We start from the raw sequence: 17,882 nt of genomic DNA, 5'->3' as shown, positions 1-17,882 counted from the left end.
TGCTTTTTGCAGCAGGACAAAATCGATTTTCCTAGGCAAAATAATGACTGACACTGGCAGATTTGATCAGTTCACTAGCTAGAAAAATCTGTCTCCAGCTGACATTTTAACACTTCCATCCGACTCATTTTAAAATGAGAACTTTGCGAGAGGGGATTTTATGATATGCACTTGATTATAGGCCACAGCTGCTAGACATGGTGTGAAAAGTCCAGTTCTAACTTGCATTGTAATAAATAAATGTTAGTGATGTTGTTTATCACTGCATGTTGCATAACTGTCTCCAGATAAAATACTTTAGTGCTTACTGAAAACCCTCAAAACACACTTATTGGAAAGCACAATGACTTATTGGATCTCTTAAGCACTACCATGTGACGTACACATAATAAAATCCTTTGAAAAGTCATCAAGTGATCTATAACTTTCATTGACCTCAGCCTTGTCAACAGGTGTCTGGCACAACATGTGCTCCATCCAAAAAGTACAATCATATTTCACCGTGCTGATGAGTATGGGTTGGAAAAATACTGTACAGAAGAGACCCATCAGAAAATCTGAAATAGTTAACGAAGGATTTCACAATACAAAATTCTTTCTACAGTAATAAAGATACGTCTTTCTTTTTTGGCTCGAGAACAGATGCATTAGCGTGCCTCTTTCAAACAAAGAATACGAGGTGCAATCTGAGTTCAGACACACAAGTCTCAGTGACGCAATGAGTTTTTTTTATGCCAGATGCTGTTATTGATCAATGTCGAACAACCCCTCAGCAGCATATTATAGACGGCTGTTACAAGTAAAGAATAATTTATCTCAGCTTTCAACTTAAACGGACTGAAAGAGAGGTTTTGTAGAACCCATGTTTAATTTAACGCACTCTTCGACACTTAAATCCCCCCAAAACTCGCCCTTATAGTTTGACATATTTTGACACGCAAAGTTGGATTAGATGTGCTACCAAACTGCTGAGAGATAAAAGGCTTCATGAAAAACATTTTTTTCCTTTAATCTTCAGTTCTGTTATTGATCAGGAACCAAAACACAAAAGGAATGTGGTTAACTCATGCATCATCACAAGAGAAGATAGCCTCCTGCAGGGCCACAACAAATTCCAGTTTTTCAATTCAAATTAAATGTTTGACTTTTAAGAACTTGAGCATTTATTTAAAAGACTAAAATCAGAAAGGAATGTTCTGTTAGGTAAAACTAACTGTTAGGTGTGTTTTCTCATTACAGTATGTAAGTTACCAAGGATTGCATGTTGTCGTACAACAGTACTAATGATCAGTTACACTAATGACCATTCACTAAACCCCTCCCTCGAAGACTGAGGAACCATTGCAACCATAACTATACTCATCAGGCCTGCTGAGCTTCACATTTCTCCACAAGTGGTGCCTATTGGGCTATCATGAGATATAATGAATGGAAGGTGCATTGCTTTGCATGCAAGCTAGCCGGCTTTGTAAATACACATCAAATGGAACATGACTTCCGGCCAAGAAGCACATCATTAAACTAATTGCATTATTTTGTCAGGTTACCGGGTACGTTATTAAAAATAGAATGTCACTTCTTAATGTTTTTCACACAGTTTGAAAGCCAATCATGGATATGACCGGAGTTTTACATTGACAACTTTTAAAACACTTCAGATGAAAAGTGTAAACACACAACAACACACCATTGCTTACCATGAGTTGTGTTCAATCCTTCCTAATAGTTTAATGTTGATAATCCACGCCGATCACCACTGGAAACTGCATCATGTTTAATGCTATCGCAGAAAGTTTAGAAATGCACAATAAAACAACTCTTAGACACAATTGAAGGCTACCTTGTGCTTCCAAAAAATACACATATTATTTCAAATAATCAGTCATCGTAATGTTTTTATCACTTTAAGGTAATTTACAACAGCTGCTCAAGAAGTAAATAATGGAGTTATACAGGACAATCACACAATTGTTACATCCCAAAGTGAGTTAGTTTAAATATGATGACATTTCTTCCTTTCACTTCAACAAGCTCCGACAGAAGAAAATAAAAGGTTCCACATGCATCAATTATATGGATTTCTTTGGACTTGGAAAGATAAATATGGAAATACTAATAAAAGAAAGTTATTTAGTTTATGTACTATGATCAATAAAACAACACCCTTAAGGAATTCTTCCATTTTTTTTTTGTGGATGGTTTCACGATGACAGTATGCATGTCTGTCAATATTTGATGGTGCGTGTGCACACATATGACCCCACGCTTTGTATGTGGATGGACAGATGATCACCAGTGCATTCCAGCTCTTTAACTGTCAGATGGACAGGCCAAGCTAAGTGGAAACATGCCTCACATGATGACACCAACCTGGCATGCCATCCTCTTACCCATAATCCTCTTTAATCTTAGCCCTGTCAGGTCAAGCATCACTCCAGATGAGCTGTATGGCTGAGACAGCAGCTGTCTTCAGTGTGACAGTGCTGCAGTAAGCGAGCACACCGAGAAGAGTTCAAGGTATTTCATCAGGAGAATGTCCTGTCCCTCGCCTTCCTCTGTCCCCTATATAGCGTCAATGTTTCCTAATTTATAAGATAATTGAACAGTGGTTGTGCCAAAAGCAACAGAGACATTTAATAGGGTTATAGTAAGAATTTAAATTGGGCTTTTCCAAGGACTTTCTTCCCCTCCCCTGAGCCCCACAGGCGATGTAAATCTATGATATTGTGAGTTTGTTGAGAGAATCCTGGACCTTGTCTTGGTGTTGCTCAACGCAGTTTGAAATCTTAAACACGCACAGGCCGTTCAGAGAGGGGCCAAGTAAAAAGGTCAACACCGGGTTGGCATTGAACATAACTTTTTTCAGCAGGATGTAATGACACGTGACGTGAAAAACCTGAACTTCTGCTTTGAATATATGTCCTGGCCTCTACTCCCACTGAGCAGGGAGCCTAAGAACAAAGCATGTGTATCACTGACTCATTTCTAAATCACTTTTCTGTACAGAAGTTGGTGCGTTTCCTCTTTTTCTCTCTATAAGTGGTGAAACGATACCAGAAAAGGGGAGGCTTTCTATTTCACAGCTGCGAATAAACAACATCTGTGCCAAGTTCCTGGAAGCATTCTTCGATCTACAGCACTGAGCAATGTTCTGCAAGAACTAGAATTATCATATATTATTGCTGTGTGCCCGCTAAGTTTTGACCTCTTTCTTTTACATACAACTGCTGTGTCTAATTAGCGTATGGCAGAGATGGATTAACTGCCAGGTACATCAAGAAGTAAAAGTAATTTAAATAATGAATAATTTAACCCACGAAAATCCCTTCTGGCTCATAATCGTCAGTCAGTTCAACGATGTTGTATTTTGGCTTCCTGCTCAAGCAAATTCGATCAAGTTAAGACAATGCTTTGACTTTGAGGTCAAATTTTAGCAACATTTGTCTTGACAATGAAACGGGACATTGATCCTAAACATACAAAACAGGCAAATATGAAATCTATGAAACAAGTCGATACCTTGACCTCTTTCTAAGTTTGCCGAAGATCGGAGTGGGAGAAAACAATCCTCCGAACAAGCGAGAGGGGGACTGCAGCAGTACAGCCTGGTAAATCATCACCAAAAGCAATGCTATATCTTTGCTTATATGGACTGTGAGTGGCTGGATACTGAGTTTATCGTTGAGTTCACATTTTCAACTAACTAACACGTCCAAAAAAAGTTGAACAGAGGTGTAAATCAATTTAAAGAAAATTGCAACATTCTTCAGAATCTGGGGGGGATATCAGTTTCACTTTGTGTGTCCATCATGCAGATGGGACAGGTCTATAGCTTTTACTTCAAAGATTGAAACCAGGAGGAAGATTTGTGTCATGCCTGAGAAGGAGGTATTTGATTCATGAGTTACTCCTTGGCTGGTTACTGACTCTAACATGCATCACAATAACAATAAGTTGTTCAAGGGAAGTTTTTTCCTGACACATATGGCTCCATGTCTGCCCTTCACTTGATGCCCACATTCAGTTCCCCTCAGAAAGAATTTAAAGGGGCCCTATGATGCTAATTTTCAGGTTTCATAATGTATTTTGTAATAGAATTCCTCTATTACTTTGGTTTGTATCTCAATACTTGGGACCCCTATGCTTGTTAGCTTCAACACTGATGCTCTCTTCAGGAAGGGACAGAGCAAGCTGTTCTTCCTGAGGAGGCTCAGGTCCTTCAACGTGTGCACGAGGCTGCTGCAGACGTTCTACCAGTCTGTAGTAGGCAGTGTGCTCTTCTTTGCTGGGGTGGAAACACCAACAAAAGGGATGCTGACAGGCTGAACAAGCTCGTGAGGAAGGCTAGCTCTGTTGTTGGAGTTAAACGGGACAATCTTGAGGAGGTGGCTGAGGGGAGGACGACGAGGTAACTGGACAGTATCCTGGATAACACCTCCCACCCCCTTAATGCAGAGCTAGTGAAGATGAGGAGTACGTTCAGTCAGACTCATCCCACCCCGGCACAGCACTAAGCGCCTGGGAAACTCCTTTGTGCCTGTAGCCATCAGGCTGCACAACAAGGGGTTAACCATGTGGCTCACTGACAGTAACCCGAACTGCACATAAAGCCTGCACTTTTGCACAATAACTTTGACTGCACTTTTCTTCTGCAAGGACCTCAAATGTATATATGCCCACATCACTTATTATTCTCTGTTCTAACAGTTTGTTTTAAAACCGTTACTAATCTGTATATTTTTTTTAGAATTTTCCATTTTTAATTTAAATGTGTGTTTCATATCCCTGTGTGAATCTGTACTGTTTTTCCTCTTCTCTGTTGCTGCATAAACGCTTGAATTTCCCCACGGGGATTAATAAAGACACATCTGATCTTATCTTATCTTAATTTGTAATTTCCGCACAGTTAAATTGTAAAACTAACATATAAACTAAGGTGGTTAACATGGTAAGCATAATCATACTTCTTCCTGGTGGTTAATGTGATCATGTCTGCTAAAATGTAATCTGTCCATCTTCTGAATATGGGTCAACTAATATAATAACAACATGTCATCCAATGGTGCGAAATGGAAATGTAAAACGAAATAAAACAATTATTAGACCAATGGATTATGTGACAAACTGGATATTTATAATATGCACTCTGAAGCCAAAAGGGTATTTTCAGTGGTGTTCGATCAATAGCGGGCATGAATACAAAACATCAATATTTTTTCTATGTATATTAGATGTTTAAATAGCTGAGGGTATGAGGGGAGTGTCAATGGCAAGAGAAAGTCTCAGTGTGGTCTCAGAGAATCAAGTCAATATTAGCCATCAACAACATGCTGAAGTGTCAGTGGTGGAGGGGTTATTGACGGCCACATTGATTTTATTTGTTTGTGATCTCTGAAGCCCCACTTTTGCATCCACCTGCTTGATTTGATTTGTGATCCTTCAGAAACACTGGGTCAATCAATGTAATATGTCTCAAAGGTCTGCTCCGCTGTTCACACATGAAACACAGATGTCCCATTTCTGTCAGTTTCTCAATAATTTAAAAGATGGTTCTGACAAAATGAGGCTGACTCACTTGTTCCATTGAAGAGTACATTGTGTTAAGCAGCTCAATGGCTGAGCCAACTACACTTTCACAAAACAAAAATGCAGGCAGCCTTACTCCAATCTGTCACAGCAATGTTCTGCTGGAAGCTAGCTCCTCCTTGAAAACCAGACTGTTGTGTCTTCATAAATTGTATCACGCAATTTCTAAACCATATGCTTAAATTTGCTTAAGAGCTGAACGGATGCTGACACAAATGTGAAACTGATCGTTTAGTTGTCGTCATCTTTGGAGCTCATCAGTCTCCTCAATCTAATTCCTCGCTGTTGTCTTGCCTGCAGTGAAAGACGCAAGAATGTCATCATTTGTTTTAAAATGCATAATTTCAACGACCGGTTAAGTCATAATATCAGCATCACTAAGTTGCCCTAAGGGGCTTTGAATTCTGTACAGCATACGACACTGTCTAGCATTAGACCCTCAATTTGGGGGAAGAAAATCTTTCCCCAAAAATGTATTCGGGAGCAAACGGAAGCCGTCTCATGTGTGCATACCTCAGGAAATGTCTCTCTAAAAACAAACTCTTAAATATATAAACCCTCTGTGTTGGTTTCCTCCAGCTAGAAACCAGACAAGTGGGTATATGGTGTTCAATCTTATTTAAGCAGGAATATTGCCCAATGAAATCTTCAAATTCTGATAATTAAAATACATTTTACAATGAAATTGGTGTCAGGTATCCTGACAAATGTATAATTTCTCTAAATAATACTGCAAGACTTAAGTGAATGGTGCATATTATTTGGGTGGAAGCTACTCAAAGGCAAACATGGTACTACAAAGAGTGTATCTGAATCAGAATCCCTTTATTCGTCCCACAGAGGGTAAATTTCCATTTGTTACAGCAAAAAGAGCCAAAGACAGCTTAATGTTACACTGAGATCCAAAAATATATACAACAATTACACAATTTTACAGAAGACACAAAACCAGACCTCAGAAACCTTTCTGAGGTATAGTAGCCAGGTAAATATTGCACAGTTATTAACTGTATATACATATACAGCCGGGGGAAAAATTAAGAGACCACTCCAATTTTTGGGTGTATGTATGGCAGCCATTACAGTGTGTGTTGAATTTAAAACACAGGGAAAAATTGCCTGTAGTTTATAGAATACAATTTTAAAAAACTCAAAAGACGTACCTATAAAAATAAAACAAGAGAAAGTGATAACGCTGAAGTGGTCTCTTCATTTTTTTCCATAAACCACATCTCAATCCCATTTCCAAGCACCACTGCCATCTACATGCAGTGTCATTCTCAATGTTTATTTTTCCAGAGGCACTATATATCAGAGATTATACTGTGGTCCTGATGCAGGTCGAAATGCTGTGGAAATCAGAAACCAACGTAAACTCACTCAAGTAAAGGGGGCAAGGAGAAAAAAAGATTGCAGTGATTCTGTGGTTTTCTAGGTCAGGAAGCACCGTTGAAACGCCTGTGAGGAAACATTTGATGATAATTAAGTTTGGCAAGGAGGCTGAACATCTGAAAAAAGGTATCTATGTTATTACTTCAGATGCTTTTAAACTTCATTAATGAAAGCATCTGAGTATGTACTGTATGGCTACAATGCACTCCCTTGTTGTTAACAATGCCTCACTGTGACTCAAAACCTGAACCTTATTGAGTCTCACTCTAAGAACTTTACTTTCATATGATTATAAAAGCAGGTTTCAGGTCTAATAATTCCAATATATATATGAATGTTGTATGCATCTTTGCCCCTCCATGTACATTACACCTGACCAGGCAAGCTGATAGAAAGGATTGTGTTGATAGGCAGACTGGTGGGACTTCATTTCTTGTTCAACATGCCCTTGATGACTTCCCTTGGATGTTGCCCTCTAAGGAAATCATTGCCAGCTTCATAAGAGCAATTCGGTTTATTGGCAAAACTAAAGTGAAGTCACTCTCTGAGGGCTTAGTGGAGCAAGTGAACAAGTAAGGTAACTCGACAGGATTTTATCCCCTCCAATGCATTGCAATGATTTGATTAATACATTGTAAGAAAACAAATCAATTGAAAAAATACATAAATACACTAACATGCTCTTTTACTTTTTCTTATTTCTCTTTGTGGGCTGTAAAGATGAAGGCTATGTATAATTTCATTTGCTCAGTGAAGGTTATTAAGACAATGTCACTGAAAAAGATAAATAAACTGTAATACAACTAGTGGCAGTTAATATTGACGTTGTTTGCGGGAAGTCACCAAGCAGTTGACGAATCTAAACAAAGTCAGCCAGCTAACCAATCAGAGCAGACTGGGCTCTGTTCATCCTTAAGTAGCCTCCTTGCAATGCTGAGGGAAAATGGATGAAAGGAAGTAAAGCTAATAATAAAACGCAGCCAGAGACTTAGCCCCCTGCTAAGTCTCTCTGACTCGATGATCTGTTTGGATGAGTCACTGTCCTCACACAACGCTGGGAAATGTTAACTCAGGCAAAGAAGGAAAAAAGGAGCATTCTGGTTTTTTTGGATCATTATCTCCCCTTTGTAGTATCAATATATCGTCAATTTTAAGTGATTTTTAGAATGATAAAACAGTTTGTTTATTTGCCATGGTTAGCTTATTTTAGTTTGTAGGTTATTTGATTACTTTCAGGCCTTTTAAGCTTGTAAATGTTTATGAAACAACGCTCACCCTCTCCACCAGGTGCTGACCTCGTACAGAAGCAACTTCAGCAACAGAATCATTCCTCCCCGGTGTAGGACAGAACGCCAAAGGAAGTCCTTCCTTCCTGTGGCCATCAGACTGTTTAACTTATCTATCTCAGGTCAGAGGGACAGTGGAGACACTGAGTCCTGAGGCCAAAATGTCACTTTATCCAATCCCACTGTATCACTTTATTTAGTTTATACTTGTTTTATTTTTGTATATGCTGCTAATTGCACAGTGTGAATTGTTGTATATTGTATATACCTACGTATTAACTATAATTTGATTGCTTTTATTTAGTACTTACTTAGTTTATTTTATGTGAGTTTGATTTTACGTCTCACTTTGTATTACTTTCCCACTTTGTCCTGCAACTTTTGCACAGCAATTTCTCTCGGGATAAATAAAGCTTCTTGAATCTTGAATCTTGAAATGTCTCAAATTATCGATGTATCAGTTATATATATATTTCCAATACTTTCTGTTTAGTATCTGGGCCCCTATATTCTCAAACTTACCGTGGAGTCCCATTTAGCACATCTCCATTATGTCTTAAGCTTGTATTTGTATTTTTAACAAAAATAATATTTGTGAAAACATTTGAATTTAATTGAACTGGTTTCCAACTTTGTGGTATTAACTTGTGATGATTTACTCCTGGCACAGTGGTAACCACAAAAGCAGTCTCTGCACAGTACATGATGGTAAGGTGAAATTAAATTGTGGTAAGAAATGTAGCATGTGTAGCCACAAGTAATCACTCGTGTGCCTCAGAGTTTCCTAATTGCTGAACAGTTTTCCATTTGACCGCAACCAAACAACGCTCACAGTTATTTTGGAATAGCGTACATGAAACTCGAACTACTTCGTTAAATATATGCATTCTTAAACCTCCCATCTAATATTACATGGACATTTCAGAAATGTAGCTGCCTTAAAATAACAGTATGGTGAAGATTTACCAATCACGTCTCACACACATGTAGGCATTTCATTTGTTAAAAATCATAGAGGGTGAATTGATTCATTCATTTAGTTTCACAGTGGGAAGTAATGTGGCAATCATACAGCTAAACGAAAATGAGACGATACACTAAAAGCTTGGGTTTGTTTCCCTTCAAATCCTTTAAGTTTGTGAGAATTTACTTTCCCGAATACAGTAAGAAACCAATCATTTGCTAACCTTAAAGGAATACTACACTACAAATATTGTTTTAATATACTTTTACCTTAGGAACGTTGATTTGTTTTTAGGCTGGCATGAATGGTTTCTAGGTTGCACATTTATATCAGCTTGGATTGACCACAATGGATTTGAATGGCAACTCAGAGTCACTGCAAATACATATTCAAAATCCACTTTCCCCCTGAACATGCTCCAAGCAATCGCTGCTCTTTAGGCATATTGACTGTGATTCTTTGCAACATATGGGCAATTTAAAAGTCACTACATAGAAAAGGGCATAACTACGCAGAAGAAGTTAAGCATTGACTTTAATAAATGTCAACAGGTTAGTTAAAGCAATAATATTAAGTTGAACCTATCATTTCAACCCGATATTATTGCTTTCAATTAACTGAATACAATTTGTGTAATTTGTTTACATACTACATTTATTTAAGTCAATGTTTCACATTGTTTTCAGTGTACTAAAATTCTTGATAACTAGTCCATCAGCTTTTTCCAAAATGTAGGAAGAAAGTGTACATTGATTGAGATTCAGTTTGTTGTGGACGCCTTATAGCCAACATCATATTGCGACCGGATTTCATCACATGCATTATCATTTTACCAACATGAGCACTGAACATCTGTCAGAATATATGTGAATACAATTCATAATGAGCTCTTGGTGTGTAAAACTGAACTATAAGGTCTTTGAAGCCGTCTCATCTACGTCATTTTGTATTTCATGTAGATAATGCAATTGTGAAAAACACTGTGCAACGCAGCCTTAGGTCTTATCTCTGAAGTAGGGCTACTTCACCACTCTCCAAGCAGATGGTAAATATTAAACATATTTTAATTAACACCAGTACACTAATACCACTAGAAGGAGCTTGAATCTGATACACAATCTAATGAAATTAACATTTAAATCAGGATAATCACGTTTTAATGAATATGCGGCTACAGGATTTCTCTGGTATTTATCTCAACTGAATTTAAGCAGGACAGTGTGTTTATCCTTTCTCTCCACTGCATCATAAAAATCCATGGGATTCTATTTGGTTCCCATTTGTTAAAACAGTTGTCTTCTTTATCCGTATGTTCTGAGTTTAGCCCGTTAATGGACATGCGAACTGGCAAACTGGCCTCCAATGAGAAAAATAAACAACTCTTTTACTGAGCCAGGAGTCCCATTATGAACGATTCCCTGAACACTGTACGCACGACAGGTGGTAAAAGTTGAACTTCATCAGATGTGTTTATGTCATGAGGATATTAAGCACTGTTTGGTTGCCAGGGATTTACTGTGTATCAAAGTTTGTTTCTGTGAATCAGTCAGTAAGTCATGTGAGGATTTGTTTGGAAAGAAATGGCTGGAACATGTATACAACATTATATTGGCTTACATTAAGTTATTTATACAGTTTGCTGTATGAAATGTTATGGTTTATTTTAGTACACACACACACACACACACACACACACACACACACACACACACACACACACACACACACACACACACACACACACACACACTCACACACACACACACACACACACACACACACACACTCACACACACACACACACACACACACACACACACACACACACACACACACACACACACACACACACACACACACACACACACACACACACACAAACACAACAAAAAACAAATGCTGATTCTAATTAGCAAACTTTTGGAAACACCTATCATTACAGAGCAATTCAATTTTGCAGAAGTACAAAGAACAACTTTCAAAATGTATTCAATATTTGAAATAATAATAACCTAAGTAATGAGTTTTTATCTACATCTCTTACTACTGGGAGACCCCTGCTGCTCCGTTGTCATTAATATGTTTTCTCATGGTTGGTGACTCATTAAACATTCCCATTAAGAAATTGAATGCCAACACTCTCCCATCCGCCTTCTCAGCTGATGTGACTCGAGCTGTTGCTGTGCCTTCTTGACAGCAAGCCAAGGTTCCCAGCCGAGCAGATGATGAGAAACAAAATCCTTTCCAGATGTTCCTCCCCACGGCCCTCATTTATCCAGCAAGAGGTCCAAAAAAACAGGGGTGATTTCCTTTCAATCTACAGCAGCGGGACTCGTCCCTGGTGTCCCTGATTGGGGGTGAAAATATATGGCTATGTCTGTGGCCTCACGCACCGACCCCTGCGAGTGCCTCATACATTAAAAATAACACAACCCCGTCAATGGTGCTGACCGGCAGACATGCTGACATGTTAAACAAGGAAATGAAAACAGCACATCTGACCATTAGATCAGATTGAACCTCTTCACTGCACGAAAGGAATTTTGTCTCGGACTCAATGAAGAAGTCTACTTCTTGTTCTAGAACAATAAACGTTTTGTTGGACAGGCAGTTTCAGACGTCTGCTCCAACGTCTGCTGTGTTTTGTATTCCCTGCCTTTTCCTACCTCACACATGCTGGACACCACGGGTTGTGTGTGTTTGCACTGATTTTTAGAAGACAGACAGTTGTTCAGATCAAGATGTTCCAGAAAGGAATTGGGTGGAAGATGTTCAAAGTGTCTGTATCCCCCTTACTCTGCAGATCACCCAGTAGAAGCTGCTGCTGGTTCTCATTATCACTCTTTGGACAGTCTGCTGGAGAGAGCAGCACACGTTGTATGCACCATCAGTCATCTCTTGACATTATTTAATTTTAGCCAGCACAGCCTTTACACAACCTCAGACCTTTCACTGCATCTGTGTTACCCAAGTCCACCTTTATCATGTATGCTTTCACTAATGAGTCGAAAAAAATTGTACAGGGTTTCAACTCCTTGCGTGTTATTCAAAAAATCTAAATAAAGATTGTTCACCTTGACCCTGTGTTTTGCACTTTCTATGCCTGTAAAAAAATAAATGGCTGCAACTGTTTTTTTGGACAAGTCTTTTGTCAAAACAAAGTTTGTGAATCTTATCTTATCTTGCTCTTATCCAAGACAAATGTTTCCTTACAAAATTAAGATATCATGGACTGTGACTTGGCAAAGTTGGTCTTCCATCTAAAACACAGAATGAAAAATGTACTCATGGCTTGAACCTTGAGTTAACTCGTTGGTTTAGTTTGAACATTTATTCCTTAATTCTGTAATTAAAGGGTCCTTATTCTGCTGTTTCATATTCATATTTTCTGTCTCTACTGTAACCTGTTTACATGTTTTAATGTTCAAAAAGCTCTTTATTTTTCTCATACTGCCTGTGCTGCATCACCTCTTTTCACCCTCCGTCTGATACCAGAGCCCAGTCTGCTCTGATTGATTAGCTGGTCACTCTTTTGATTGTTCAACCTGCATATCACGTAAAATGATATGGAGCGCTAGCCGATAGAAGAGCAAATGTAACATAGTGATGCACAAACACCCAAATAACACTACAGGAAACGGAAACCCCAAAAGGCATAAGAAGGCCTTTTTAAGCAACAGTGACCATAACCATAACCATAGATGATTGGTACAAGACTTAAATGTCTCGTTTTGGTGATGTGTGGGTGAATAAAAAGCAAAGATTCCCACATGTGATTTTCCCAGATTTGTACTTAATGTAATAATATTAGGCATATTTGTGGTTTTAAAGCCTTTAAGTCTAAGAGTGTTCTGACCTTCTCCCAGTTTTGTTTATTCGTTCTCAAATGTCACAGATCCAAGTTCTGTTGAACCATTTTTTGAGCTTTGGAAGAGAGCTTCAGAACTATTCAACTAAGTGTATCATTTTAAATTGTACATAAACCATTGCAGCACTGCTCTAATATCAAATACACAGTGTGCCATGCAGATGAATCTTTGACCTGTTTTTCACCACATGCCATAGAGTATTCATAGTATATCCTTACATACATTCTTTGGGTCAGAGGGGAGCAATAAGAGACAATTTGAGGAAAAGGATATTTCTACATGCACTTCCTTAAATTTTGCTCCATTCAAAGCAAAAAAATAAAGTGGCCTTAACCCTAAAGCCACTTGAGTTGTTTTAAATTAACCGTACCACAAAAAGAACATGAAAGACTTCGGCTCTTGAATGAAAAACAGTAAATGGTGCACATAAAGGACATCATGGACTTCCTGCTTTAAACCCAATTGCCTCAGAGCAAAAGGCAAACTTATGGGAATATTGTGCCCCCGTTGAGTTCCCAACTTTGAGTGTAATGTCACTTACTCATACATACAGTATATGGCCTGTGACGGAAATCTTAGGAATTAAGTCAAGTTGCTGGGTGCTAAATTGCAGGAAAGATACATTAAAGATGAAATGCAAATATGTTCTTGTGGAAACAGAAACAGTTTGCGTATGAAGGACCAAAATCCATCTGCATTTCGACATAGATGATGTAAGATTAAAGTATATTGAATGCATACTCAATCCTATACGTTATTTTCAAAATGCATTTATAGATAATCAGCATCTAAAGCAGGTAAAAGCATTTTTCAAGCCCTTCCTGTATTGCCTCCACATTCACACTATGAATCACTGAAAAGGTTACTGATCCATAATTCATCTGTGAATGTGTTTTTTCTTCTCGCCATGCCCAATATCTAGCGCGAACACTAACACCTTTCACCGCTCTTGCAGAGGGACCATTTGTGGACTGTCAGTCAGTTTGATGAGGTGATGATTAGCTCCCTGTGAGAGACAGCTCAGTCTTGTAAGGCGGTGTTTTGACAGGAAAACACTTGCGTGCTCCTATGACGATAACAGGATGCAACTGTATGAAGTTGATGCTCAAGGTGTTTTTCTATAAACACTATCAGATAACTGGAATAGCTCAAGTTCTTATGTTGTTTTATTTAGTTGGCCTCCTTAAATAAGCATGATAATATAAATGAGGTTGACATATGCAAACCCCTGTCCTGTTTACCTTTTTTTAAGATGCTTATAAACTCTGGAGGATAAATCCAACGGACTTCAGACGTTCGCTCCAGCACCATGAAGCTCATGTTCTTGTTTTTAACTGACATGTCTAGCAGTGTGGTTGTAGACTCTTCTTATACCGCACAGTATAGCCGTAAAAGGACATTAATGAGCTGATCAAAGTTTACATAAGGACAGAGGAGGAGATCAGTCTGTTGAGTGTATTGGTTCAGATAAAGCACAGTACTGTGATGATGTGATGATTATATTAAGATGAAAATATAAATCATATTCCAGATAAGATCAAACCATGTAAGAACATAAAAAAAATGACTGTTGAAAATGATACAAAGATTAAAAGAACATATTTGTATGTCTGTTACAAACCAGGACAGGATGGGAATGTTAATAAAACTAGGGGAACAAATATAGCATCCTAAAGGGCCAAGAGGCAGGCAACAAAAAGGATAGGGGACACAGATATTGTTTGGGATTAGAGCCATACTCTACACACAAACTCTTATGTGCAATATATTTGAAAGACATATTTAACAAAGCTCCATGGTCACTCGTGATGTTGTTTCCTTTAACCTCAGGTGTATTAATATAACAATAAGAATGACCTTATAAAGGACACACAGGGAGAATCAATATCATACTAAATGTTAAAAAAACAGACTTTGTACAAAAAATACAGCCTAGGCCAGAATAATTACATTTCTGAAACAGACAGCATGCGCATTCATCAAAAGATAAGATCTCTTATTATGGAACTACACTTTGTTGAAGTTGAAGTCGTCATCGTGATAGGCTATGGTAAGTCTCTGCATGATGCTTCTTCTAGAAATATACCACCAGTCAGCAGTATAAAGCTGGGTACAAAGTGTTTTGAACATCAACAAATGGTGAATTTACAAGTGAGCACAATACCTTTGGATATCTTTATCATCATTTATCATTTATCAAGTCCTTGACAATTGTTAGACAAGATATGTCTCATTCTTTAAGACAATTAGCAGATGGTAAGAATTCCAAAGATACTATTTTGTTGTCTTTTTTTACTTCCAACAACCACAACATCAATTTATTTAGCAATGTATTTTTTTTGTCAAAAGCAATGCCATTTTGTGAACAGACCTCCAATAGCTGTGTCTTTAGAGTATTTGGAAAGAAGGCATGCAATGATTGGATCAGAATATAACTGACAAGTATTCAAACGTGTCATAAGTGTCATTTATTGATGGACTTAAAAAAAGAAAAAATGTATTCATACATTCTATTCTTTATTTTAATGCGGTAGCCATTTTAATTGGGCTTTCTTTGTACCTTCAAATCACACTCACAGGTAGACCGCACACAAGATTAAATCAGAAGGGGATGGCTGGCTAGTTGGTTTTGAACTCCTCATAAAATTGCTCAAACCGAGCAAGTGACAATTTGAGCAAGTGTTGCAACAACAAAGTAAGCACTCTTTTTGCAACAAGGATAGGGGGCTTAGAAATTCTAGCTTAGTATTACATCAAAACATCTTATTTGCAGTAGTGGAGGGCTCCAACTAAGAGAATTGCCTGTCATCTATAATCTGCAAAAGACCTGCAAAGACAAGAAAAATGTCTGTCAGCTCTGTTTCTCAAATAAAGACTTAGAGTATAGATTTTTGTTCTATTGCTTGGAACTTTCCCTCATCCACTTGACAATTCGCTGTCAAAAAGATTGGTTAATGGTTCACAAGCACCTTAATTTGAATTGACATACGAGTCAGGCTCATTGATCCTGGCTCAAAAATATCCCAGATCCCAGCAACCGACAGCGCCACAAGCATGGATTGTTGACTCTAGATATTTTTTCACGCAACAGGGTGTTTGATCTCAGTGGACCTGCACAATTCAGGCATCACTTAGCAGACGATGGGTTCTGAGATGTAGGACATCCTGTGTTGTAGACTTATTTATATATCATTTTTGTCAGTGATAAATGTCTCACGATCCTGTGGGTGGAAAAGGTTCAAATCAAAAACGGTCTTATTTTCTGAATCTCTTGGATACTGTAACTCATAATATACATTTCCGTATTTCGCTTGTTACAACACCAAATCACCAATAAATGCATTTCATTTCTAATAATGACGTTTTGATGGACTGTGTTCTGAGAAAGTGAAAGTACATTGTGCCAATTTAATTATCTGTACATTGCGCTGTACCATATTGTACAATTATAATTCTAAATGAGGTTTAGTTATCTGACACCTGAACAGAGCCAGTTGGGGATGGATTACATTTATCATCTTGCTATAGTTAGTCACTTAGGGGCATCATTCCCAGTTGGTTTATACATCACATAGCATGCAAAGCTTCACTGAATCATTTTCTAGTACAATGTCACACATCTCATTCTGTAGATGTCATGAAAATATTAGAAAAAATAATAATTTAATGGCCATTAACAGGAGATATTCTTATATACACTTGGAAATCAGCTCCAAAATGATTATTGTTTTCATTTGTATCATATTCTTACAACATGTTGGCAAGACAGCAGCTGATAGATGAATGAGAATAAAATGACTTGGTTTTCTGAAACAGTGATAAACATGAGGCCTCAAATGACAAATTTAACTTGTCTCCTGTGTGGTTGCAGTGCAATCCACATAACCAAGTTATCCGAGGTTCAATTCCAGCCCTTGAAGCTTTGCTAAATGTCACATTCTCCCTACCCCATTCTACATCATCAACTGTCAGAGAAAGGCAACTCCCAGCCACCAAAACCATCTTAAACATATTATTGGATAGAGGCATAGTTGCTTGTCATGGACATCAACTATGAACATTGACTGAGTATCTTCTGAAGCTTAAAAGCAGCTGGGAAAGGCAGTAAAGAAATGGATAGGGCTCACTGAATACAACAACCCTTTTCATAGAGAAGGAGATCTTCTGCATAAAGATTAACACAAGGTGTGTCAAAGATGTCTTAATTCAGTTTAATGGCATTATTTGAAGACATAGACTGATATTGAATTGGATTTCCTCATAGAGAGTATTTATGTTCATTGCTGTACATTACAAACACATTACAATATGACAGCAGATTTTACAACCATTTAACATTTCGAGTTTTGGATGTGAGACCCTGCCTGCAATCTTTAATCATAACAATTGTTATTTGTCAGGAAAAATGTATGGAACTAAGTCTTTTGGAACTGCAGATCCCAATAGCACCGCAAACATAACATTTCAAGAAACATGTCACCATCAAGTGGTACACGATTGGCATTACACAACAAACCTCTGCTTCCAACAAACCTCCTTGGCTCGTCAACCAACCTTTTACACTCACGGAGACCGCCTATTGGTCAGTAAAACCACTCTTTACCGCGAACTGGTATCTGATTGGTTGCTTTTAACTCACAACAGCCAGCAAGTTTTTCTCAGTATACTTTCGTTAGCTTAGCTCTCTGATAGTGTTCTGACTCCGACAATCAACAGGTTAGTGCTTAAGTTAATAAGCAGTATTTACACACATGCTTTTGTAATGCTTAGCTTTATAACATTACA

This window comes from Eleginops maclovinus, chromosome 2 (assembly GCF_036324505.1).
Source record: "Eleginops maclovinus isolate JMC-PN-2008 ecotype Puerto Natales chromosome 2, JC_Emac_rtc_rv5, whole genome shotgun sequence".
In the NCBI taxonomy this organism is placed as follows: Eukaryota; Metazoa; Chordata; class Actinopteri; order Perciformes; family Eleginopidae; genus Eleginops; species Eleginops maclovinus.
Note: the sequence above shows the minus strand (reverse complement) of the source record.